At 37.0% G+C, this 25,635-nt stretch overlaps 1 protein-coding gene and 1 pseudogene across 7 annotated transcripts in view; both read left to right on the top strand.

Moving 5' to 3' along the window:
• Window positions 1–25,635, top strand: part of APC (APC regulator of WNT signaling pathway) — a 131,910-nt gene that overhangs the window by 1,475 nt on the left and 104,800 nt on the right. The gene's annotated exons all lie outside the window — the stretch shown is intronic.
• Window positions 1,957–4,407, top strand: LOC116632173 (annotated as a pseudogene).

The following is a 25,635-nucleotide window of genomic DNA, read 5'->3' as shown; positions in this document are numbered from 1 at the left end:
TTCGTGCTCGGACTGGCTTCCCTCCTAGTAAAAAGATGGCTATCAGCAACGTTCATGTGATAGCCTTTGTCATTTACTTCCAAAGGGAGAGAGAGAAGTAGTTGGATAATTTCTCAAGAGCCCCAAAGTTGTAAAAATGAGATTAAAGATATAAATGATAGCTTCTCCTTTGAGATTGCAAATGGGTGGACTATTTTATTAACATTAAATTGAGTAATATCATTTTGTTGAAGCTATCCTAGGTGCTCTCCCAAGTTATTAAAGCACAAACTATCCTTGCCGTATTGGAATTCTGTACTAACAATCTTTAATATGTGGGTTGTATAATTGGCCTGATAGATTTGTTTACTTTTCATTCTGCCTCATGACATATAATCTCTCTTTCCCTTTGCTGTAGACTTTGACCTCTTAATGAATTTCCTTTTTTAAATTTTTTTAAAATTTCTTAAATTTAGAGATAGAATTGTTTAGTTCAAAATAAGGGGAGATATTTTTATGTTTGATTTCTGTATGGGCTGGTTCGTTCATTTGTTTGTTTTAGCCTTCATTTTTCTACAGTCAAGGACTGTGTGTTTTGAGGGGGTTATCTCAATTCTGTGCTTTTGGCTGAAGGGATAGTAGGACTGCTGAGCTCCAGTCAATGGCTCTCTGCCTCTGGGAAAATAATTTGAAGGATTCTGTCAAAACACATCTCTGTTTACAAACTGTTATTAAAATCTCTTACTCTTTCACTCTTAGGGAACCTGTTTTCTCCCTCTCACACACTGTCTTTATGAACCCCCTCTTTCTCTATTCATCCAACCCATTAGCCTACTGCTGATTTCATTTGCCTCTCTAAACCAGGATCCCACTGTCATCAATTTTTACTAAGCTCTCATTGATGCCCTAAAATGCTTTATTTTCTGTAGATTTACCTTTCTAGTCCCCAGTTCAAAATAAGCCTCATCACTAGCTCTTTCAGTTTGACCCCTGAGCTCCTGAAGGATACAAGAGACAATTATGTGTGGACATTGGTTAGTTTTCATATCAGTTGGTACTCTGCTCTCTGCTGGGTCGTTAGTGCTGATTGTGTTCCTTTCTGTCTCATTTCCTGAAGGATTTTACAGCAAATAACTTGAGCTCTTCCTTTCCTGAGAAAAATCTCAACTGTCTGAGGTATATTCTTTTCTATCCTCAGTATCATTTCCCTATTTACTCCTATCTCAGAGGAAGAAATGTCCTTCCCCCTTTTCAAGAGTAGTCCCCTCCAGATGTGTCCACAATCATCCCTGCCTGTGTTTCTTTCTGTAGAACTGTCTTTATCATTCCTTCTTCAGTCTCTCCCTCTCTAGCCTATGTATATGCTTCTATGTCAAGGCTGCCAAATACAGTGTTGTGTGCTGTACAACTCAGGGAAGCCAGTCTGAATTTTGAGCCTGCTGTGCCATTGTATTTTTATTCTTTAATTCCAGGAGCCTGGTGTAGTAGGAAGAACATTGACTTTTGAGCCAGATAAATCTGGGTTTGAAGTCTGTTAAAACCACTTAGTGGCTATGTGGCTGAGGGAAGTTACCACTCACTTTATTCTTTATCTATAAAATAGAATGTTAAACTTGCTTACAGAGTCATAATTGAAGGAGTTTAACACATGTTTAATGTCCACCCAAGTGTTTGGTACATTATGGAGTTCCTAATAAACATAAATTATTCTTTCCTTTGCACTCTGACTTCCTTTGCCATTTCAGCACTGAAATTGCTACTTTAAAAGTCACCTATGACCGGGGCACCTGGGTGGCTCAGATGGTTAAGCGTCTGCCTTTTCGGCTTGGGTCATGATCCCAGGGTCCTGGGATCGAGCCCCACGTCCGGCTCCTGGCTCAGCGGGGAGCCTGCTTCTCCCTCTGCTTCTCCCTCTGCTTCTCCCCCTGCTCGTGCTCTCTCTCTCTCTCTCTGTATCTCTGTGTCTTGAATGAATAAATAAAATCTTTAAAAAAAAAATTGTTTAAAAGTCACTTATGACCTCCTAATCACCAAATCTAATGGTCTTTCCTCTGTTATCCTTGGTTTCCTAAGATCATTTGTGAAATATACTCTATAGGAATAAGATTATCCGATTTCTTTGTTCTTCTGCCTTGTATGTCCTGATTCTCTTACGTCTCTGAAAGTTTTTTTAACATTTCCTGCACTTCTTCCCCCAAAACATAGCGGTTCCTACATTAGTTAGGATGCAAACTAGATTTAAAAGCAAAAAGAGGGAGGAAGGTGAAGATGGCGGCGGCTGGGGCGCGGGTCCTGGGAGTCCGATGGCTGCAAAGGGCAATCTGGACCGTGGTGCGGTTGGGTGCACGGACAGCTACGCACATTGCAAAGGACATGCTCCTGGGGCCCTATCCCAAAACCCCGGACGAACGGGCCGCCGCCTCCAAGAAATACAGTATGCGGGTAGAAGACTACCAACCGTACCCGGATGATGGCATGGGATGTGGCAACTACCCGAAGCTCCCTGACCGCTCACAGCAGAAGAGGGATCCGTGGTAAAACTGGGACCACCCAGACCTAAGATTGAACTGGGGTGAACCGATGCACTGGGACTTTGACATGTGTATCAGGAACTGTGTGGACACATCCCCCACGCCTGTTTCCTGGAATCTCAGGTGTAAGCCCCTGCTCGGCTTCGTGGCCTTCATGCCGTTCATGTTTTGGGTCGGGAAGACTTACCCCACCTACCAGCCTGTGGGGCCAAAGCAGTATCCTTATAATAATCTGTACCTGGAACGAGGCAGCGATCCCACCAAAGAGCCTGAGCCAGTGGTTCATTATGAGATCTGAGGTGGCTTCATCAGCTTTGTGCTCCTGAACTGACTCCCTCATTTCTAGAGATTTAACCTTAATGAAATCCCCAATAAAACTTAGTGCTGTGGTAAAATAAATAAATAAATAAATAATAAAAGCAAAAAGAATGTATTGGCTTATATAATTGGCAAGTGCATAGATAGAATTGTCTTCAAGAATAGCCTTATGTCATTGGGGCTGAAGTTCCATTTTTCTGCTATTATCTCAACTTTGTCCTCCTGTTTGGGCTTTATGCTCAGACTGGCTTCCCTCCTAGTAAAAAAAAATGGCTATCAGCAATGTTCATCTGATAGCCTTCTTTATTTCCAAAGGGAGAGAGAAGGATTCTCTTCTAGCCTTTTCCCAAAAGTCCTAACCCCTATTCTGATTGAACAAATGGAGAAGGTCATGCTGCCAAGTCTGTCACAATATCTTTGTCAAAAGGGGTGAAATTATTCTAATTGGCCTAACCGGTGGATGAACCTCATCTAAAATGACAAGAGGTAACCAGTGTACTTAAAGATCTCTGTGCTTTTCACTGTGTTCTCTTGGTGGTTGTATCCTATTTTTAATGATATAAATCATCATTTTTGTGTGGATGTTTCTCCATTCTGTAACTTGACTTCCCACCTACATTGCTTGCTGTATATCTCTTATCTTAGATGTACTATCATAAGCTTACCTCATACCAAACAGAATCAAATCGAATTTGATTTTAATCCACCTACCCTCACCTGTTGTGTTTACATGTGCATGTGTGTGTATGTGTTTCCCTTCCTTCTAATTTCTCTTTTGTAAACACCTTTCTCCCAGCCATCCACTCTAACCCTGCAGTCGTCTTGGTTCTCCCACTTTCAGCAGCTGTCAGATCTTGAATATATCTTATATTAGTTTGGCCTCGGATTATATAATATCGACCAAGAGTAAACAGTATTTCACGTAAAAAGAAGTCCAGAGTTGGAGGATTACTGGTCAGTCAGTGTAGCGTTATATCAAGGATCTAGGTGCTTTTCTTCTTTATCCTTAGTGTGCTGATCTTTGTGCTCAGGCTCATCCCCTTATCGTTGCACATTACTCTTTCTGCTCCAGACATCACATTCTCACACAGCCACCAAAGATAGGAGGAAGTTTGCCCTCCAATCTCTTGATTAGGCAAATAAACCTTTCACAGAACCCCTATGTCAGATGTCATCCTGGCATGTTCATGTCCTACTTGCCAGGGGGAATGGAAAAACCATTATCTGGCATTTCAGTCTAGGAGGAAGTTAGGGGAATGACTGAAGGGAAGGTGACCAACAATATCAGTGACATGTCTCTATAGTATTTTATGGAAAAGTAAGTTTAAGTAAATAAGAATTTCCCAATAGTAGGAGCAAACTTACAGCACTGCTTACCCCAAGAGTTGATATACACTATACATAGGATTTTGGCCAAACATTGAGATAGTCATAAATGACTGATTAAAATTGGATTATGTAAAATTAAGACATTTGAGTGATGTATCCCTGTTCTCCTAAGGTTGATGTTTTTCTTTTCTTTTTTTAAATTTAAATTCAATTAATTAACATATAGTGTATTATTAGTTTCAGAGGTAGAGTTCAGTGATTCATCAGTCTTATATAACACCCAGCGCTTCATTACATCATGTGCCCTCCTTAATGTCCATCACCCAGTTACCCCTAAGGTTGATGTTAAGTACATACATTTATGTGTACCTGGTGGAACCACTGAGGGAAGTGGGTACATATAAAACTATTAGAAAATAGATTTGTTTTTCCCCTTGGGGGTGGAGGCATTTGGAAAATATATAGGGACATTTTTGGTTGTCACAGTGTTTGTGAGGGCCTACTGACAATTAGTGGGTAGAAGTCACATATACTAAAAGTCCTGTGATGTCTCCCACAAAACAAGATTCATCTCTTCAAAAATGCCAGTAGTGGCCCTACATCTTGAAATAAGCAAATGCTTTGCTTTTCAAAAGAATTCATAGACATTCATTTGTATTCTTACATTGCAAGTGACAGAAAACAAAATTCAAACTGCTTAAACAATAAAGGGAATGATTAGATCTTGTAGCTAAACTTTATCTACGGCTTTATCCAGCCTGAAATCATCAAGGACTTGGCTCAGTTTCTCTGTGATCTGTTCAGTTCTGTCATTCCCCTTGTTTTGGTTTCATTCTAAGGCCAGCTTATCTCATGGTAGCAAATTACTGTAGCACTTTAAGACTTAAAACCCTCATTTCACATGTAAAGTAAACTGAAGAATACCTTCTGTTATTTGATTTTGCAAGTATTTGTTGAGTTATCATCACTACTAAAACTTTCCCTAAACACCTACCCCTAAAATGTGGATTACTTCCCCTGTTGTACAATTTTATAATCTATATTTGTATTTCTAGTATATGTCATATTCTGTAAGTATTATTTTTATATGTCTCAATGCATTACCTTGTCTTAATTATTTTTGTATTCTTAATGTCTAGAATACTCTGGCTAAGAGGTACACAGTAACCATTTATGGAAAGAATTAATGAATGGCATAGGAAGGATGTGAGAAGGGATAGAGAATTATAAGGCGGCTCCATTCCTTAGTTGTTATTGAACCCTGAATTATGTACATTGTACTCCTACCACCAAAGCATGTATATAATGCTTTTGTGATTAATAGAATATTATAAATTCATTTGAAAGCCATACTGAATTCTAGTAGTGTTTTTTCATTATTTTCTCAACAAAACTAAAAGCAATTACCATCATTCATCCAATAAATATTCTTAGGGTCTGCTGTGTGCACATAATGTGGCAACAATAGTGAACAAAATCGAGCCTCTGCTCTGTCTGAGCGTAAATGTTGGTTAGAGATGCTGTCAATAAACATCATCCATGTGAACGCACACACACAGACACACACACACACGGTAGTTAATAGGCTTTGACATAAATAAAACAGTTTTAGTGGATAAAAGAGTAACAGGATGTTACTTTAGATAGGTTGGTGAGGGAAGGTCTTTTTGAGAAGCCCTTTGAGCTGAGAGACCTGAAGGAAGTGATGGGAGTAAGCTGTGGAGCTATCTGAGGTAAAATGTTCAGGTAGAGGGAGCGGCACCTTCTGAGATGGAAGTGTGTTTGGCATGTTGGAAGAACAACAGGGAGGCCGGTGTGGCAGAAGTAGAGTGAGTGAAGGGGAGTGTGGTAGGACAGTTGGTAGGACAGGCAGAGGCTAGATCAGGTAGAGCATTGAAGGTCATTTGAAGACTCGATTTTACTCTGAGTGAAATGGAAATCATTGAAGTGTTTTAAACATGGGAATATCCAGATTTGAGTTGTTTTTTGTTTGTTTGTTTTTTGGAGGATTACTCCGACTTTTGTTGAAAATTGAAGGCAAGAATGGAAGCAGGAAAACCAGTTAGGAAAATCTTACAATAATCTAGGTTGGAAACGTGCTACTTGGAGAAGGTAGTAGTGCTAGGGGAGCAAAGAAGTGGTCAGATTTGTGATACACTTAGAAAGTAGAGAGGCATCTGAGTGGCTCAGTCACTTAAGTGTCCAGCTCTTGATTTTGGCTCAGGTCATGATCTCAGGTTCATGAGATCAAGCCCCATGTCGGGCTCCACACTCAGCCTGGAGTCAGCTTGAGATTCTCTCCCTCTGCCCCTCCCTTACTTGCACTCTCTTTCCCTCTCTCTCTCAAAATAATTAAATAAAATCTTTAAAGAAAAAAAAGTAGAGTAATTAGGATTTACTGATGGATTAGATGTGGAGTGTGAGGGAGAGAGAAGTAAAGGATGACTCCCAAGTTTTTCAACATGAGCAACTGGGTGAAAGATGGCATATTTTACTGAGATGGGGGCTGTGAGGTAGTGGGTAGGTGGAAAACAGATTTGGAGATGTAAATCAAGAGTTTTGTTTTGGATGTGGCTGTTTGAGATACCTGTGAGATATTCAAGTGGAGATGTTGAATAGGCATATCTATTAGGAGTTCAAGGGAGAGGTGGAGCTGGAGGTATATGTTTGGAAGTTATCAGTGTATAGATGGTATTTAGGGCCATGGGACCAAATGAGGTCACCTAAGGAATGAGAATCAGATTCATGAAACATTTTGATATTAAAAATGGTTTCTTACATTAAAGAGTGGGAGCCACTGTGTTAGATAGTAATGGTTACAGCATTCAGAGTATGGAGAGGATAATGAGTAATTCTTGGAGAAAGAAGCGGGACTCAATCCAGGCTCAAAGAATAGAAAAGATAGAAAAGTCTTTTTCCTTCTCTCATTCCAAGCACAGTGCATGGCATATAGTGAGCATTCTACAGGTGCTGGTGAATGAACAAAAAGCACTTAGGCTGGGGAACAGCTCGAGCTGAGGTTTGGCAGCAGGGAAGGCTAGAATATTTTAAAAGAAAATCAGAGAACTAGAGGAAAAAAGTTTGTGCTGGCAAGTAGTGAAAAGTAGGATTGGGTTAGTCTATTAAAAGTTTTAAAATGTAAAATGATAGTTATGTTTAACCCTATGACCTAATAGTTTTCAGTTCTGTTTCTGTTGTTTGCACGGTGCCTTTAGCTCCTTGTCTCTAACAGATGCTCAGTAAGTACTGAGTAAGTGAATGTAGAATTCGCAAAATGTAAGATTTATCTCTACTGTGTTCTTTCAAGTATACTGGAATGCAAACTGTGTTAAGTCATATAGGGTTGATCTTACATTTGCTTCAATTTATTATTATTTCTAATGATAAGCATTGAACGCATTTATACTTTATGATTGATAACAGATTACTTGAGACATACCTCACAACTGGTCAGAAAATACCAGGATATTGGCAAAACTGAGGTTGAAAATGTCAAGAAAGTGAGGAGCCATAACAAATCTTTTATTCAGAGACTAACAGTTATTTTGCTTTTACAGAAATGACTGCTTGAAGCCTGTTTATAGATCATTTTCTCTTTTCGCTGTTAGGAGCAAACTGGTTTAGAATTATGGCCAGAAAACTGGAGATGATATATCTTTGGAGATCTAATTATTATTATTTTTAAGGTTATAGGATTTAAAATACTAAATATAATTAGAAATTATTATAAATAATTAGCAAATTATAGACTTAAACAGTTTAACTGTTAGAAAATAGTTTACCTGAATAAAATCATACTGAGATAAAAACTGATTGAAATTTTAGTTACATTTTGAAGTAATTAAAATCAGATACATTAGGTTTGTGATTATTTTCTTCAGTTCTTATATACCCCATTATTAAAGCTTTATATGATCATCACAGGAAATTCAGGAAATAAAAAGTACAGATAATATCCATAAGCTCATCACATAAAGAAAACCAGTATAGCTTTATAGCCCTCTGTCCCTCCTCATTTTGTCTTTTTTCTGTGCCTAAGACATATCCCCCATTAGTCATAGTGTTTGTGTGTATATATTTCCAATTTAAAAAAATTAGGGTATGTACATTTCTTAGACTCTTTTGTAAATCTTATTTTTATTGACTGTATAATAATCCCATTGTAAGAATTACTTTTCTTAACTGTTCCCTGTAGTTTAGTTGTTTTCCATTTTATTTTCATGTGTGCAATGAACATCTTAGCACATAATGGATTTCTTTTTCTCTTTATCTTGGCCTTTTTCCTTAAGATGGGTTCGTAGATAATAGAGTTACTGGATGATAGGCTGCAAACATCTTTAAGGTTAATAATGCATGTTGCCAGATTGTACAATGTCTTATAGGCCCAATAAATGTTAGTTGGTTTGAAATTAATCATAATGGGGGAAAAATTAGGACCTACAGAGTTGCTGAGCTTTAGTGATAGTCTTAATCAGCCTTTTTTGTTCATCTCCAAGTATTTCTTTTTTTTTCTATAACACATATTCTAGATTGTACATAAAACATAAAATGAAGAACTTAATACGTTATTGTAAACACACATGAATTTATTACCCAGGTCAAGAAATAGAACACTGCATCATCCCAAGGCTGCTCTCCCTGTCTTGTTCCTCATCTCAGAGAGAAAGCTTTTAACATTTCACTCCCAAGTACATTTGCTGAAGGTTTGTTGTTTTGTTTTGTTTTTGTTAAAACTTTTATCACATTAAAGAAGTTCCCTGCTCAAAATCAATCTACAGAAATCTGTTGCGTTTCTGTACACCAATAATGAAGCCGCAGAAAGAGAAATTAAGAAAACCATCCCATTTACAATTGCACCAAAAAATAGTAAGATACCTAGGAATAAACCTAACCAAAGAGGTGAAAGACCTGTACTCTGAAAACTATAAAACACTGATGAAATAAATTGAAGACAAAGAAATGGAAGAACATTCCATGCTTAAGGATTGGAAGAACAAATATTGTTAAAATGTCTTTACTACCCAAAGCAATCTACACATGTAAAGCGATCCCTATCCAGATACCAACAGCATTTTTCACAGAACTAGAACAAACAATCCTAAAATTTGTGTGGAACCACAAAAGACTTGAATAGCCAAAGCAGTCTTGAAAAACAAAAGCAAAGCTGGAGGCATCACAATTCCAGACACCAAGTTATATTACAAAGCTATAGTAATCAAAATAGTATGATATTGGCACAAAAATAGACATATAGATTTATGGAACAGAGTAGAAAATCTAGAAGTAAGCCCACAATTATGTAGTCAATTAATCTTCGACAAAGCAGGAAAAGCTATGCAGTGGGAAAAAGACAGTCTCTTCAACAAATGGTGTTGGGAAAACTGGACAGCAACATGCAAAAGAATGAAACTGGACCACTTTCTTATACCATACACAAAACTAAATTCAAAATGGATTAATATAAGACCTGAAACCATAAAAATCCTAGACGATAGCACAGGCAGTAATTTCTCTGACATTGGCTACAGCAACTTTTTTTAGATAGGTCCCCTTGCCTCAAAAGCAAAAGTAAACTATTGGGACTACGTCTACACAGCAAAGGAAACAATCAACAAAGGTAAAAGGCAACCTACTGAATGGGAGAAGATATTTGCAAATGACATGTCCGATAGAGGATTAGTATCTGAAATATATAAATAACTTACACAACTTAACACCCAAAAACCAAATAATACAATGGAAAAAATGGGCAGAAGACGTAAACAGACATTTCTCCAAGGAAGACATACAGATGAGCAACAGACACTTGAAAAGATGCTCATCATCACTTACCATCAGGGAAATGCAAATCAAAACCACAGTGAAATATCACTTCACACCTGTCAGAATGGCTAAACTCAAGAACACAAGAAACAACAGGTGTTGGTGAGGATGTGGAGAAAAAGGAACCCTTGTGCACTGTTGGTGGGAATGCAAACTGGTGCAGTCACTGGAAAACAGTATGGAATTTCCTCAAAAAGTTAAAAATAGAACTACCCTACAATCCAGCAATCACACTACTGGGTATTTGCCCAGAGAATACAAAAACACTAATTCAAAGGGATACATGCACCCCCGTGTTTATTGCAGTATTATTTGCAATAGCCAAGATATGGAAGTAGCCCAAGTGTCCATCGATTGATGAATGGTTAAAGAAATGGTACATATATACGATGAAATATTATTCAGCCATTAAAAGGAATGAAATCTTGCCATTTCCAATGACATGGATGGAGCTAGAGAGTATAATGCTAAGCAAAATAAGTCTGAGAAAGACAAGTACCATATGATTTCACTCATATGTGGAATTTAAGAAACAAAACAAATGAGCAAAAGGAAAAAAAGACAAACCAAAAAACAGACTCTTAACTATAGAGAACAAACTGATGATTACCAGAGGGGAGGTGGGTAGGCAGAATGGGTGAAATAAATGATGGGGATTAAAGAGTGCACTTGTCATAATGAGCACCAGGTGATTAAAATAAAAACTTTAAAAAAAAGTTCCCTGCTATATCTCATTTACTAACAATTTTGTGTTTTGTTCTGTTTGAATTTAATGCTTTCTTTTTTTGCAACTTTTCATTGCCATATGAATTTTCTCTTCGTGTGTTAATATATTGAATTTTATTTAACTGTTTAACCTAATCTGATTCTTGGAATACACCTAATTTGGTTTTACTGTATTATCTTTTTAAATTATTCCTGGGTTCAGTTTATTAATATTTTGCCTGAGAGTTTGTTTTGTATCAGTGTTCATAAATGAGATGGCCTATATTGTTCTTGTCAAGATTTGAAATCAATGTTATGCTAGCCTCATAGGGTGAACTGACCCTTATTTTCTGTTTTGGAAAAGTTTGTGTATGACTAGAATTTTATTCCTCAAATTTTTTGCTACAATCTGGCAGAGAAGCCATCTGTGCTGGGAATTTTCTTTGTGGAAAGGTTCTTAAATAATTGGATTTCTCCTTTCTAAGCCTGTTCAGGTTTTCTGTCTCTTAATTATTTTGGTAATTTTTCCCCTAAGAGGTTGTCTTTTTTCATCCAGACTTTTTAATTTACCTTCACAAAATTATATATTATTGGCTTCAGGGAAGAATTCCCTTCTTATATCTGATATAGGCTATAAGAACCTTCTCTTTTTCCTTCATCAGTCTCACCAGAGATTTAGTAGTCTTTCAAAAGAACTAAATTTTGAATCTTCCTGATCTTTTTTATTGCATGTTTGTGTTCTAGGGTACTGATTTCTGCTTTATTTCCTTTCTTCTATTTTGGGGGGGGGTAATTTCTTATAGTTCCTTTGTTAATTTCTTGTAGTTCACTACTTTTCAGCATTTCTTCCTTTTTTTTTTTTAAGATTCTATTTCTTTTTGAGAGAGAGAGAATGACAGAGAGAGAGCATGAGAGGGGTGAGGGTCAGAGGGAGAAGCAGACTCCCTGCTAAGCAGGGAGCCCGATGCGGGACTCGATCCTGGGATTCCAGGATCATGACCTGAGCCAAAGGCAGTTGCTTAACCAACTGAGACACCCAGGCGCCCCAGCATTTCCTTTTAATTACATGCATTTAAGGCTAAGCATTTCCTTCTCAACACTGTTTTAGCTAGCCGTATTACTCAAATTATGATATGTGTATTTTTATAATTCACTTAAAATGTTTTCTAATTTTTATTGATAGAAAACTTTGACTTTTGGATTAGTTGGAAGTATTATATTTCTTAATTACTAAACACATGGAGATATTCTAGTTATTTTTTAATTTGTTTTTGATTTCTAACAACTGTGCAAGATAATTAGAGAATACACTCTGTTTCAACAGTCTGTGATTTCACACCTTTAAAACTTGAGATCTGCATTATGACCCAGAATATTGTCTTTTTTTTCCTCCGCAGTTGAGTGCAGTGTTCAGATGTTTTCATTAGGTCATGTTTGTTAATCTTGTATTTCAAATCTTTAGCATCATTAGTGATTTTTTTTTTTTTTTTTTTTTGCTTGTATCAATTATAAAGAAGGGTATGTTAGAATATCCCATTACGATTGTGGATTTGATTATTTCATCCTGTAGTTCTCTCAGTTTTTGTTTTATGTATTTGAGGCTGTGCTAGTAGATGCATGGAAATGCATAGTAGTTATATCTTCTTAGTGACTTACTATTATGAAGTGTTCCTCTTTTATTTGGATAGCATTTTTGATTTTTGGGGTTTTTTTTGCTTTAAAGTTTAGTTTGTCCGAGATTGCTATAACAACACCAGCTTTCTCTTCATTATTGCTTGCGTGGCATATCTTTTTCTATTCTTTTACCTCCAGCCTTTTTGCATTCTTATGTTTTTGGTGTGTCTCTTGTGTGACATGGTTGGATTTAACTCTCCCATCTTACTGTGTACTTTACATTTGCCCTATTCCCTTTTCTCCACTTTTTTGTCATTTAGACAAATTGACTATTTTTTCATTTCAGGATTTTTTTTCTCTTACTGTTTGGAAGTTACCACCTCTTTTTTTCCTCTTTTACTAGTTACTAGAATTTTTATTTGGTTCTTTTTCATATCTACCATGTCACTTTGTATAGTTTTCAGTTCCATGCAAAAATAGTTAAGCATGACTTTATCCCCTTAAATGTAGTATTTTCCCTCTGTGTCTTATAATTCCAACATGTCAACTCTCTGTGGGTCTGATTCTGTTGTCTGTTGCAGAAATAATTTGATGTATAAGATGAAGTTAATTTTTCTCTAGAGAATATTTTCATTTGCCATTGCCAGGAGCCTTGGAGTGTGAGACCATCTTAATCCGATTTCAAATCTTTAACTTTTCTGGGCCACCTTCTGGTTCCTTCTTACTTGTCTTAAGATGCATCGCTGTGGAGTCCAAGCCCAAAGCCAATGGTGTTTTTATTACAGTCTTTACCATTGGTGGGTCCCAGATTCTGACCTTTGTTCCCCAGTCCTGAAAGTCAGGCAACAAATCAGAGTTCAGACTCTTAAATACTTCTTTGTTGACAAACCCAAAAAGTGGAGCTTACCTTTCTGGGTTTCGACTTTTGGTGCATTTGAGCTGGTTATTCATTCCTCACTATTTTGGTAGTTATTTGATGCTTTTAAGAAGATAACTTTCATATTTTATCTAGCTTTTTAAATTGACTTCAAAAGGATAGCTGTTTGGGGGCGCCTGGGTGGTTCAGTCGGTTAAGTGTCTGCCTTCGGCTCACATCATGATCCCAGGGTCCTGGGATCGAGCCCCACATCCGGCTCCCTGCTCAGCAGGAGAGTCTGCTTCTCCCTCTCCCTCCCTCCCCGCTTGTGCGCTCTCTCTCGCTCTCTCTCACTCTGTCTCTCAAATAAATAAATAAAATCTTTTTAAAAAAAAGATAGCTGTTTGAATTGCATAGTCTCTATTTCTACAATCAGAAGTCCAAATATTTCTTTGACTAACTTGTTCAAGGAGGACTTGACACTTCTACAGTAGGCATTTCTTTGTGTTCAGGCCCTTTTATGTTACAAATGAGATATCTGGAAAAGGTAAATATTAAAGTATGGTTGCCTTTTAATACTTTAGCATTGTTTATCGCATTATTCCATTACTTTGCAAAGCCCCAAGGGAAGGAGGCAGAAGATCTTTTCTTTGACTGGAGAAGTCAGAAATAAGTGTAATGAGGGTAGTACATTGGGATAGGAATTGTCCTTTCCGTGAGCAAAGAGGTAAAATGTGAACATTTTTTGAAGAGATATGTGAAGAGGGAAGGAGAATGCACTGAGCTGAGGAAGGTCTACAAACATTTGTCCTTTAGTATTTTTGTTGGAAGTGGGGTTTATTTCCAGTAATTGTGACAGCTTTCTTTAATGCCATATGGATGTTGTGATTTCTATTTTTATTTTCCTAAATATTTTTTGGTATATCTCAGGGACCGAATGTGATTTTTGAACCTTCGAACCCACATCTTTTTAAAGTATTATATGTATAATTTGCATTTGATTTCAGAAATTGAATTGATTAAATAGGTTAAACACACAGGTTAGAAATCTTACTAGGCAAACTAAACTGTAGTAGTCTACATAAATTGACATTCTGTGGTTGGAGGAGTGTTGAAAACTTTGTATAACACCAATATATTTTTATTTTAAAGACGTTTAACCTGATATTAATCACAGCTGTTCCCATGAAATGCCGTGTCACTTTGTGATTACATTGATGCATCAACAAAATACAAAAGCAGTTCTCTTTTAAGGAAACCTAGAATTCTCATATTTGTTTACTTGATTCTTTTTTCTCTCTGCTAAAAGAAAATACTAAGTTTCTTGTTAATTACAGTTCCCTTCACTTCCCTACTATGTCAGATTTAAACAGCTTCCTTGTTTTAGATTTGCTCACTTCCCTTCAGTGAACCAAAGAATGAAGTGACAGAATTTTAGAACTAGAAGAGACTCTAGACAGCGAGTTTTTCATGAGCCCTCTGTTCCTGCCCCTCTCGCATTTTAAGCATGTTAAGACAGAGGCCCAAGGAAGTCTGGGTGACTTGATTTCCCTAAAGTTATACTGACCTAATATCCACATCTCTTGCTCTTTATAGTTTCTTGAGGTTCTTTTCAGCCATATGATACTATAGCTATACCAGCCACAGCTAAGATGATGATTTATCAGCAACTATTAAGAACTTTTAAAATATTAATGCATCTTGAATATCTATATACTTATTACAAATTCAATTAATTTTATACTTTCTAAATTTAATTTGTGGAGTCTAGTGTTTAATTCCTTAATTTGCTAGCTATGACTAAATTCAGATATGAATTAGTCTCAACATTCAGTCTCAGCATTTCTTAATGTCTGTGCTATTCCTAAATTGGACTTTCATATGTATTTTCTGAAGATTTTTATTTCAATAATATAAAAAAGCAGCTCTTATGTTAGAATAAGTACCTCTAGACAATGATGAATGATACCATTCTACCGTAATAACATTTAGCATATTCAGTCAATGTGCTTATTAACTCATTTCCAAAATCTTGCAGTGCCTCTGTACCACCGTAACACACATTTTCCCTATAATATTGTATGTTCATTAGAGCTGGATTTTAGTTTAATTAGTTAATTAGGCCTATGACATTCTACTCTTCTTATTCTAGTCTTTCTTTCATTTCTTGTCTTATTTTTCTTTGTTATGGTTTCATTTCAGAGACGCTGATATCTTTTCTAATATTTCAATAGCATTTATAGCTTCTTAATTCTAACACAAGAGTTCTCCGTCTGTTTTCTCTAACATCAATTTACACATTAGCATCATTGAAAGATGATACTAGCTATCAGTTAAGAAAATAAACTTGGGAAAAAAATGTCACACTGGACAAAACCTACGAACGTATGTTAATTATTGTGCTCATTTGGTTGAATACCCACTCATATCTCATATATTCTAATGAATTACAGAGTGGCCTAACTTGAAACAAGTTACGAATTTTTGCAGAAAGTTAATGCTTACTCAAAAAAACTGAGAAAAATCAGTTCTTTTATACCAATGTGATGTATTATGCCAGCTTTAAAATCCAGTTATTGCTTCACTTCCATAGAGAATTTATATGCTGTCTTTTGGAAGTACGTATTGGTAGGATTTCCCCCCCACAACTTGATATTTTATGATGAGTTACCACATGCTATGATTTTATATTAGTTTGTATTGTACTAATGAGATTTTTCATTTAGTGTAGAATTAGGTCTTTGACAAAAGTTTTGTATCTCAATTCAGATAACCACCTGCTAATTAAATGTTATTATTAGCACTGTGAAGACCAGACTTAAACCATGACAGTTTTCTTGCCAAAATGTTACATGTAAGGAACTGAAAAGAGTAATTGAATGGGGAAAAAAAAGAGAGTTCTCATTTTCTGTGACCAGTGTTTTGTATACTGCTTTATATGTCCCCCAAAAAGCAGGTTATTGTATGGGCGGGGGGCTAATTCTGTTCCTAATGTATCTCACTGAGTTGCAAATTAAAATCTTTCATTTGTCTTTTATTGGTTGTTAATGAAGTTGCTTGAAGGCCCTCTGTAAACCTAGTAGTGGAGGCTTCCGGTTTTATTACTTGTGTTACCTATGTTCATCATTTAATTTAATTAGGGTGTTTTACATGATTTTTACCTAATACCTATATCCTCATTATTATTTGTCCATTTTTTATTGACATTAAGGACCGACCAGTGGTATAGGAAGACATTTCTCTGTTAAAGATAAATATATTTGGATTTCTAAATCAGAAATAATTGACTTTGGTTTAGTGGAGAATGAAACCTGGAGTCAAATATTTGGCACTGTCTTTAGCTAGATCAGGACAAATCACTTAACCTTCTTGTGATTTAACTTATGTGTCTACAAAATGAGGGCATATTATGTTTTAACTATGTTTTTATTCCAAATATTTTTCTGAAGTGGTATAAGGAGCAACCATCTCAGGTGACTTTTCTAAAGCTGATCTGCATGTGAAATTTAAAAAATCATATGCTGTTTTTATGTTGTCAAAGCCAGATTGTTTCTTCTCATATCATTTTGGTTGTTTCCAGATTTGTAAAAACCTAACTTGCTTCTTAGCCTCAAACTTAGATGTAGGCACTATTAAGATACCAAGATAATGTCTTACTTAGAAGTAATGAGCATGGTTTTGAATAAGTACTAAAGTTGTTTCCGGTGTCTCTCATTTTAGACAAAAAATATAGCTTCGTCAGGAAAAGAGACTTTATCATCTTTGAGCAGTATTATCTTTGAGCAAATATTACATGCATATAGCACACATTTCAAAAAGTATAAGAAAGTATGTATGAAATGAAAATAAATCTAGTCCTGTCCTTCAGCCACCTGCATCCTCTCTGCAGAGGCAAACACCGTTACCATTTTTTGTTTAGTCTTTCAAGCTGTAGTCCACAGAAACCCAAAATTTCACGAACACTATCTGTGGATGTTCTTTAAGAAGGCAAATACAGATGCTAATATGGTAGAGTGATTTGTGTTTTCATCAAAAATTAGCATTCTGGAACATAATACACTTAAGAATTTTAAATCATAGGGCGCCTGGGTGGCTCAGTCGTTAAGCGTCTGCCTTCGGCTCAGGTCATGACCCCAGGGTCCTGGGATCGAGTCCCACATCGGGCTGCCTGCTCGGCAGGAAGCCCGCTTCTCCCTCTCCCACTCCCCCTGCTTGTGTTCCTGCTCTCGCTATCTCTCTGTCAAATAAATAAATAAAATATTTAAAAAAATAAAAAATAAATAAAAAAAAATAAAAAAAAAAGAATTTTAAATCATAATGATAATTCTTATTTGACCTCCAGAAGAGTTTTTTTACTTTAAAAGGTATGAAGCAGATACTGCAAGAGGATAAACAACTTGCTATTTAAATCTGATTATCTGATACTAAAGTGTGAAAATCCTGCTTGTTTAGAGTTTAACAAAAGTGGTCCCATGATTAAAAGTTAATTTGGGAAAATCTGACTAGAGTAGGTCATTTGCTAACCACACAAAAAGGTGGTTGTTAGGAATTTCCACTGTGGATTACAATAAGGTGAGAGAATCTGTATATTCTGCTTATTCCCTGTCTACATGAGCAACATTTGTTGACTTTACTGGGGCTAGAGGATCTGCTTCCAAGGTCACTCACTCATTAGGCTGACAAGTTGGTGCTGCTTTGGGCTCCAGGTTGGCCTTTCCATAGTGTTACCTGAGTTTCCTCATAACACTGGTGGCTGGCTTCAGAGTGAGCAATCCACGAGATCAAGGTGGAAGCTACAATGTCTTTGTGACCTAGCCTCAGAAGTCACTTCTACAGTGTCTTAGTGATCTATAGGTCGGATCTATTAAGCATGGAACAGTAGCATCTGAAGCCTTGAAGACCAGCACTTTAAAGATTCTTGGGGATAATTTTGGAATGTGATGGAAGTACCTCCGAACCATAGCACCTCACCCCCATTTAAATAAGGATTGGATCAGCACTCTTTTATTTTATGTTTGTGGTAATCTCAAGGTGAATTTATGCAAGAGAGCCTAAGGCTTTCAGGATGCCGTACCCCTCTCTATTATTTATGTGCTGCTCAGGAAAATGCATGTTTGATTGCCAAGCTTTTTGCAGTGATTTATTTTTTATTATGTTTGATATTTGATGAGAAGAAAAATCATGTAAACTGGGACTATCTAAAGATGCTAACACAATCTTCCTCTTAGAAGTTGTAGGATGTATCTTTTGGCTTTAACACATTGCTGAAATCTTTGCTACATCGTCTATAGATGTTATTACTTTAATCTAGCCTTTGAATCCAGGTGTCATCTGGAAATTGGAGTGGATATAGGGCATCTTTCACTCACAAAATAATGAATTCTGACTATAATCTGCAGAAATTTAAGGTTTTGGCATTTTTATGCCACTGGAATGGTATGGAAGAGTAAGGCTGCCATGTAAGATAAAACAAAAAAAATTGCCCATGTGTAATGTTAGAGGAGTGAGAGTTTGAAGATTTAAGTGTGGCGGGGATTTTAGTTTAAATGTCTCAGATGGACGCCTGGGTGGCTCAGTTGGTTAAGCATCTGCCTTCAGCTCAGGTCATGATCCCAGGGTCCTGGGATCAAGCCCCGGATTGGGCTCCCTGCTCAGTGGAGAATCTGCTTCTCCCTCTTCTCTGCCCCTCCCCACTGCTTGTGAGCGTGCGTGTGTGTGCGCGCACGTGTGCGCGCTCTCACTTGCTCTCGCTTACTCTCGCTCGCTCTCTCATAAATAAATAAAATCTTTTAAAAAATAAATGTCTCAGACATCCAAATGACATATGAAATAGTTGGATATTCAGAGAGGATTAGGATGGAGATGTAAATTTGAGGTTTAGCATCATATGGATGTTGGTTAAAACCTTGGGACTAGGTGAGAAAACAACAAAGAGAAAAAGTAGTCCTAAAATACTTGCTGAGGCACTCCATCTTTTAGAAGACTAGTGAGAAGCAGAATCATTAAAGGAAATGGAGAGGGAAAACAGGAGAATGGCATACAGGCCAAGAGAAGACGTTATTTAAGGTAGAAGAGAGAGATCAAGTTTGTCTCATGTTACTAAGAGACTGTTGTACTAACAGTGGAATTTGGCTACACGTGGTCATTGGTGACCTTGGCAGTTGAGCTTCAGGAAATTGTTTAAGATTAGGGAGGGTTAAAGAATGAATTAGAGGTGAGAAAATAGAGACAGGAAATGAAGGTCACTAGATCAAGAAGTTTTGCTGTGAGTAGAACAGAGAGAGGGGTCATATCTAGTGTATGTGTGGTGGGCTAAGGTCAAGAGAGGGGTTTGTAAAGATGAGTGATACTAGAGCGTGTGTGTGTTCATGAGAATGATCAAGTAGAAGAGGAGAAATTGGTTATGCAGGAGAGAGAGGGGCTACTCAAAGGCGACTTCTTGGAAACACAAGAGTAGTTGGAATCCATTGCCCAAGTGAGGGTATTGGTCTTTCATAGGAACAGGAGTGCTTTATCCATTTTAATAGGAGGGAAACAGTGTAGGCTTGGTAGGGAAGTATGAGAGAATTTCTCTCTAATGGAGTGAAGTAGGTCTTCAACTGAAAGTGGCCTGGGTAGGAAAATAGGTGTGTTGTAGGTTTAAGGAGAGAAGAAAGGTATGAAGACGTTAACTCAGAGACTGGGAAAGCTGGCTTTCTAGGAAACCCAGTAATCCTGCCAGGCAGTGTTGAATATCTTAGCATGTTTATAGTTGTAAATTTAGTGTGAACCGAGCCAGCTCCATTATCCCACCACCAGCGCTACTCCCCGCCCCCACCACCCCCACTCCACCCCTGCCTAAGGGGATGTGAGGGGAAAAAAATCTCCCCTTGAGAAAGTAGCAAAGAAAGTGGAGTCATTGGATTTAAACTAAGGTAAATAGGTGAAGATGTGCCTTGAAAAGCTTGAAGTTACAGGGGAGTTATTTGATTAATTTATTGGTATATTTTTAATACAATAGTGTTAAAATGTACTGTTCAATTATGTGAGTTACATAAATTTCTGTGCTGTTTTATTGAATATGTTAAACACTATATCAAACCTGTTGTGATGAAATTAAGATATTCTTTTGTGGGGGGAGGAATATTAGGAGAAGAATATCTAGTATTCAAAAATCTAAACCTCCAGTATGGACCCACAGAATAGTGTTGACTGTTACAGTTATGTCCCAGCTCTGCCCATAGACCATTTAATCCGTAGGCAGTGTTAACTCGCATAACTACCATGGATAACACTGAATACCACTATTTCTATAGGAAATGCATTCAGCATTTCAGTTTGGCATGCCAGCAACATCCTTACATTTTGTTGCCCTGGAGAAAGTTTCTCTCCTTCACTTATCATTCTCACCCCTTCCCCAAGTCTTTGCAAGGCATTTAAAGTGGGACTTTTTTTTTTTAATTTTGTTTTATTATGTTATGTTAATCACCATACATTACATCATTAGTTTTTTTGTTTTTTTATTTCAAAGATTTTATTTATTTATTTGACAGAGACACAGCGAGAGAGGGAACACAAGCAGGGAAAGTGGGAGAGGGAGGGAGAATCAGGCTTCCCGCAGAGCGGGGAGCTCGACGTGGGGCTCGATCCCAGGACTCTGGGATCATGACCTGAGCCGAAGGCAGACGCTTAACGACTGAGCCACCCCGGCGCCCCACATCATTAGTTTTTGATGTAGTGTTCCATGATTCATTGTTTGCGTATAACACCCAGTGCTCCATTCAATACGTGCCCTCTTTAATACCCATCACCAGGCTTAGTGGCTCCCTATCCTATCCCTAATCATAAGCAAGCACAAAATGTTTTTAGAGCTTTATGGTGTCTTATTATCATAAATACGGAGAAATAAATAAAAAATGAGCAGGCTGGGGCCCTGGGTGGCTCAATTGGTTAAGTGTCTGCCTTCAACTCAGGTCTGCTCAGCAGGGAGTCTGCTTCCCCCTTTGCCCCTCATCCCGCTCATGCTCTCTCTCTCTCTCAAATAAATAAATAAAATCTTTTTTTAAAAATGAGCAGGCTATCCTACACTTGTTATTTTTTCACTTGTCCTTTTTAAGGAATATTCATTTCTTTCACTCAACACACATTTAATTTCTGCTAGATACCTGGGACAATGCTTGTATAGTTAAGAAAATGAAGACAGAGATCCTTGTTCAGAAGCTCATGGTCTAATGGGGAAAATAGATCTAATTTAAGTTGATAATTGATTTAAGTTCTACAGGAGCCTAGGGGGAAGATCATCTGACTACTCAGAATAAAGATAGCTTCACAGAAGTGGATCTTGACATATGAGAGGTAGTTCACTCATATTCCATAAACATTCTAGTAACTACTTTGGACCAGGCTACTGGCTATTGAGAACACAATGTTGAAATACAAGATGAGAGTCTTGTCTTGAAGGAGTTTAATGAGAAAGATCAGTAAATAAATAATCCCAAGTGTACAGTAAATGAAATAGCTGGTAAACTGAGGAACCTCTGAAAGCATATTGGGGAAGAGGGGATCTGACTCTGACAAGAGAAGTTAGAGAAGGTTTTTGGGAGGTGCCATCTACACTGAGTCCTAAAAATGGGTTAGCATTAGGTAGGTAAAAAAGTGAGGGTGAGAACCTTCCAGGAGATAAAATAGTATGAGTTGGTGGTAAGTGTATAGGGGTCCATTTGGTTGGAGTATAGCTAGAGTAGTTGGGTGGCTTGGAGAGGTATGAAGGGCTCAGATCATAAAGGACCTTACACATGTGTTGCTAATGAGCTTGAACTTTTATTTTGTCACCAGTTGAACGCTATGAAAGATGGAAAATACTAATCTTGAAAGGTCTTTGTAGAAGCTAACAATTAGGAATTTTTTTGTTGTTTTAAATATTGCTTAGTGCTTTGTTTGTTAATGTAGAAGTAGTACCAACACTGTTAAAAATTTAAGCAGTAAAGAGGGTGTTAGCTAGGCTGGTTCAGGCGGTAGAGCATGCGAGTCTTGATCTCAGGGTTGTGAGTTCAAGCCCCACGTTAAGTGTAGAGCTTACTTAAAAGAAAAAAATTTTAAGCAGTAAAAATGAAAGCACCACTCAATTCGACTCCCCAGAGGAAACCACTGTTAAGTTTCTTGAGTAGTTTTTAAAACATTTCAAGTAGCATAGTATTCTTAATAGTAAAGTAGTATTAGACCAAAAAAAACAAAAAAACAAAAACTATTTCAAAGTGTCCAGGGACTGTGGGAAGAGGGTGAGAATCAACTGTCCAAGCTTCCAGCAAATAATATTTTATATAGACTGTTTGCATAAAATAAATGGTTGATAAATCCTGCCAAAATGACTTATCACTCCGTAGGAGACTTTTTTTGTAAAGAATTTTGTGTTCCCTGTTGTAAAAGAATGAGTATCCGAAAGATCTCTTTTCTCTGAAAGTCTCCAGTGTTTTATTGAGCAGATCTAACTGTTTGAATTAAATTGCAGACCTTCTTTGGGAAAAGATTAAGAAAATACCTTTTTCATATTGTATTAGGTACACACTGGTTTGGGATCAAGATGCTTATTGATTAATGCTGGTGTCTACTGAGAAAGGTGGTAGAATGTGAAATGAAATTTGGTCCAGTTCTTAAGAAATCTTACTTTTTGCTTCCATAAAAGCTATGTGACACTTCAAATAATTCTACCCAATGTTGGAAGACTTGGTAAAGAAAGTTTAAAAAGACAAAGTAAATGTGAAGTCCTAGTTTGTTTTTTTAAAGATTGTATTTATTTAGAGAGAGAGAGATAGTGAGAAAGAGAGAGAGCATGAGCGGGGGGTGGGGAGGAAGGGGAGAGGCAGACTACCCGACGAGCAGGGAGCCCGATGTGGGACTCGATCCCAGGACGCTGGGATCATGACCCGAGCCGAGGGCAGACGCTCAACCGACTGAGCCACCCAGGCGCCCCTGAAGTCCTAGTTTTAAAAAACATTATATTGAAGTAGGGAATTAGGTTTATTCGTTTGCCTTGGTTTTCCTTTCTCTCTTCCCTCTTAAAACATAATATTAAGTATTTATTTTGAGTTTTTTTGTTAGGTGATTCATTATCCTAAATGTTAAAATGAATCTATATGTTAAGTACTTTTGGGGATAGTTCAGGTGACCAGAGGTTTCTGACTTGACTGACACAGTCCAATAATTCTTGGTAGATTTTTTTTTTTCATTTTACTTAATAATAGTATGTTTGGATTATTTAGCCTATAATAGCAAATATTTATCCTCAGGTATCCAGAAGTGAAATGATTTTATAGTCTATACTTTGCCTTACATGTTTAAAATTCAGCATAAAGCAAGAGGAAGGGAATATTTTCAAAAAGGAAGCAAATTATTTAGAACTAGGCAATACCAAATGCAATTGGCATATAGGGTGTTGAAAAAGTGATTATTTCCTCATCCAAGGTAAGGATTTGGGGATATTAGTATGAGAATAAAAATCTTGACTCAAGGATTTGGTTTAAGGTTGTAATAAATAAAGTAAGTGCCGTTATTTGGCTGTAATTTATTCTTTTATGTACACCAAGTTTTGTTTTTAACATAAATAAAAATTGGGTTTTTCCTTATTGATTCTAATATAGTTCAAGGGCCAATGTGTATGTTACAAATTGATAAATGATCCATCAAGTAATCTAGGTATTTTATGATAATTTAACATAATTTTTAATTATGTTTTCCTTGGAGAAAGTCTGTTTTATTTATTTTAAAGATTTTATTTTTTTAAAGATTTTTATTTATTCATTTGAAAGAAAGCAAGAGATCACAGGAGAGGGAGAGGGAGAATCAGACTCACCATTGAGTGGAGAGCCGAATGTGGTGCTCTATCCCAGGATCCTGAGATCATGACCTGAGCCAAAGGCAGATGCTTAACTGACTGAGCCACCCAGGGGCCCCAAGGTTTGTTTTTTTTTTGTTTTAAGATTTTATTTATTTATTTGAGTGAGAGAGAGAGAGAAAGTGTGAGCAGGGAGAGGGGCAAAGGGAGAGAATCTCAAGCAGACTCCCCACTGAGCACAAAGCCTGCTGCAGGGCTAAATCTCACAACCTTGAGTTCATGACCTGAGCTGAAATCAAGAGTCTGATGCCTTTTTTCTTTTAAAGAGTTTAGAGCATTTTTTTTTTTTAAGATTTTATTTATTTATTTGACAGAGAGAGAGAGAGAGAGAGAAGAGCAGGGGGAGAGGGAGAAACAGGCTCTCCACAGAGCAGAGAGCCCGATGCGGGACTCGATCCCAGGATCCTGAGATCATGACCTGAGCCGAAGGCAGACGCTTAACCGACTGAGCCACCCAGGCGCCCCAAGAGTCTGATGCTTAACCAATTAAGCCACCCAGCTGCCCCTAAAGATTTTATTTTTAAGTAATCTCTGCATCCACGTGGGGCTTGAGCTCATGACACTGAGATCAAGATTCGCATGCTTTACTGACTGAGACTGCCAGGCACCACATGAGAAAGACTATTTTAAAAAACTCGTTCTGTATGCTTCTTTTTCTTGAATTCACAGTGATAACTATAAACATTTGGTGCTGTTTTGGTAACTGAAGTCCCTGAGCTGTTAGTGTTAAAATGTTACCTTTATGAATAGGGTTTATAAGCTTGTATTTTAAGTTGTATTTTGGGGAGCAATCTTATAGTTGTTTTTGGTAAAGATCCAAGTTAACACCATTAAACAAGGGATACTATTTTTTTTAAAAAAGGGAAAGCATAAAGTCTTATTTTAAACAATTAGTTTTAAAAAATTGATCAGAATTTTTTTCCCCAAGAGGATAGTTTGAAACACTGGATGCCCTAAACCTGGAACTTGACCTGATTAGGTCATGTTAAGAATTTAGAAAACGGGGTGTCTGGGTATCTCAGTCGGTTGAGCATCCGACTCTTGGTTTCAGCTCAGGTCGCAATCTCAGGGTTGTGGGATCCAGCCCCATGTTGGGCTCTACGTTGTGGGAAGTCTGCTTGGTATTCTCTCTCTCCCTCTCCGTCTGGCCTTCCTCCTCCCCCCAGCCCCACACATGCTGTCTCTCTCTCTCTCAAATAATAGATAAATAAATCTTAAAAAAAAAAAAAAAGAATTTAGAAAACAAAATATCCCCCACTTATATGCAAATATTTGAATATTGTATTAGTTGGATAAAATGGTTGCCAAAGATGAGTTTGTGGTTTTTTTGTTGTTTTGTTAACAACATAAAATTAATAAATAACAGTGTTGTCAAAATTGCTAAAATAACAACAAATAAAGCAAAATTAAATTTCTTACAGAGTATAAAATTTAGTGTTTTTCCCTGCCATTATATTTTCCAATTGAAAAAGTCTTTGGTCATTAAATTTAACTATAAATTAGTAGTAATATACATATAATTTCTGATTATTTATCGTCTTAAGAACTAGAAACTAGTCTTCTTAATTTTTGTGGCTTTTGCCTCTAATTGTGTATCCTAATTTATTTGA

This window comes from Phoca vitulina, unplaced genomic scaffold (genome assembly GCF_004348235.1).
Source record: "Phoca vitulina isolate PV1807 unplaced genomic scaffold, GSC_HSeal_1.0 scaffold6, whole genome shotgun sequence".
Lineage (NCBI taxonomy): Eukaryota > Metazoa > Chordata > Mammalia > Carnivora > Phocidae > Phoca > Phoca vitulina.
Note: the sequence above shows the minus strand (reverse complement) of the source record. Positions and strands in the feature narration are given on the sequence as shown.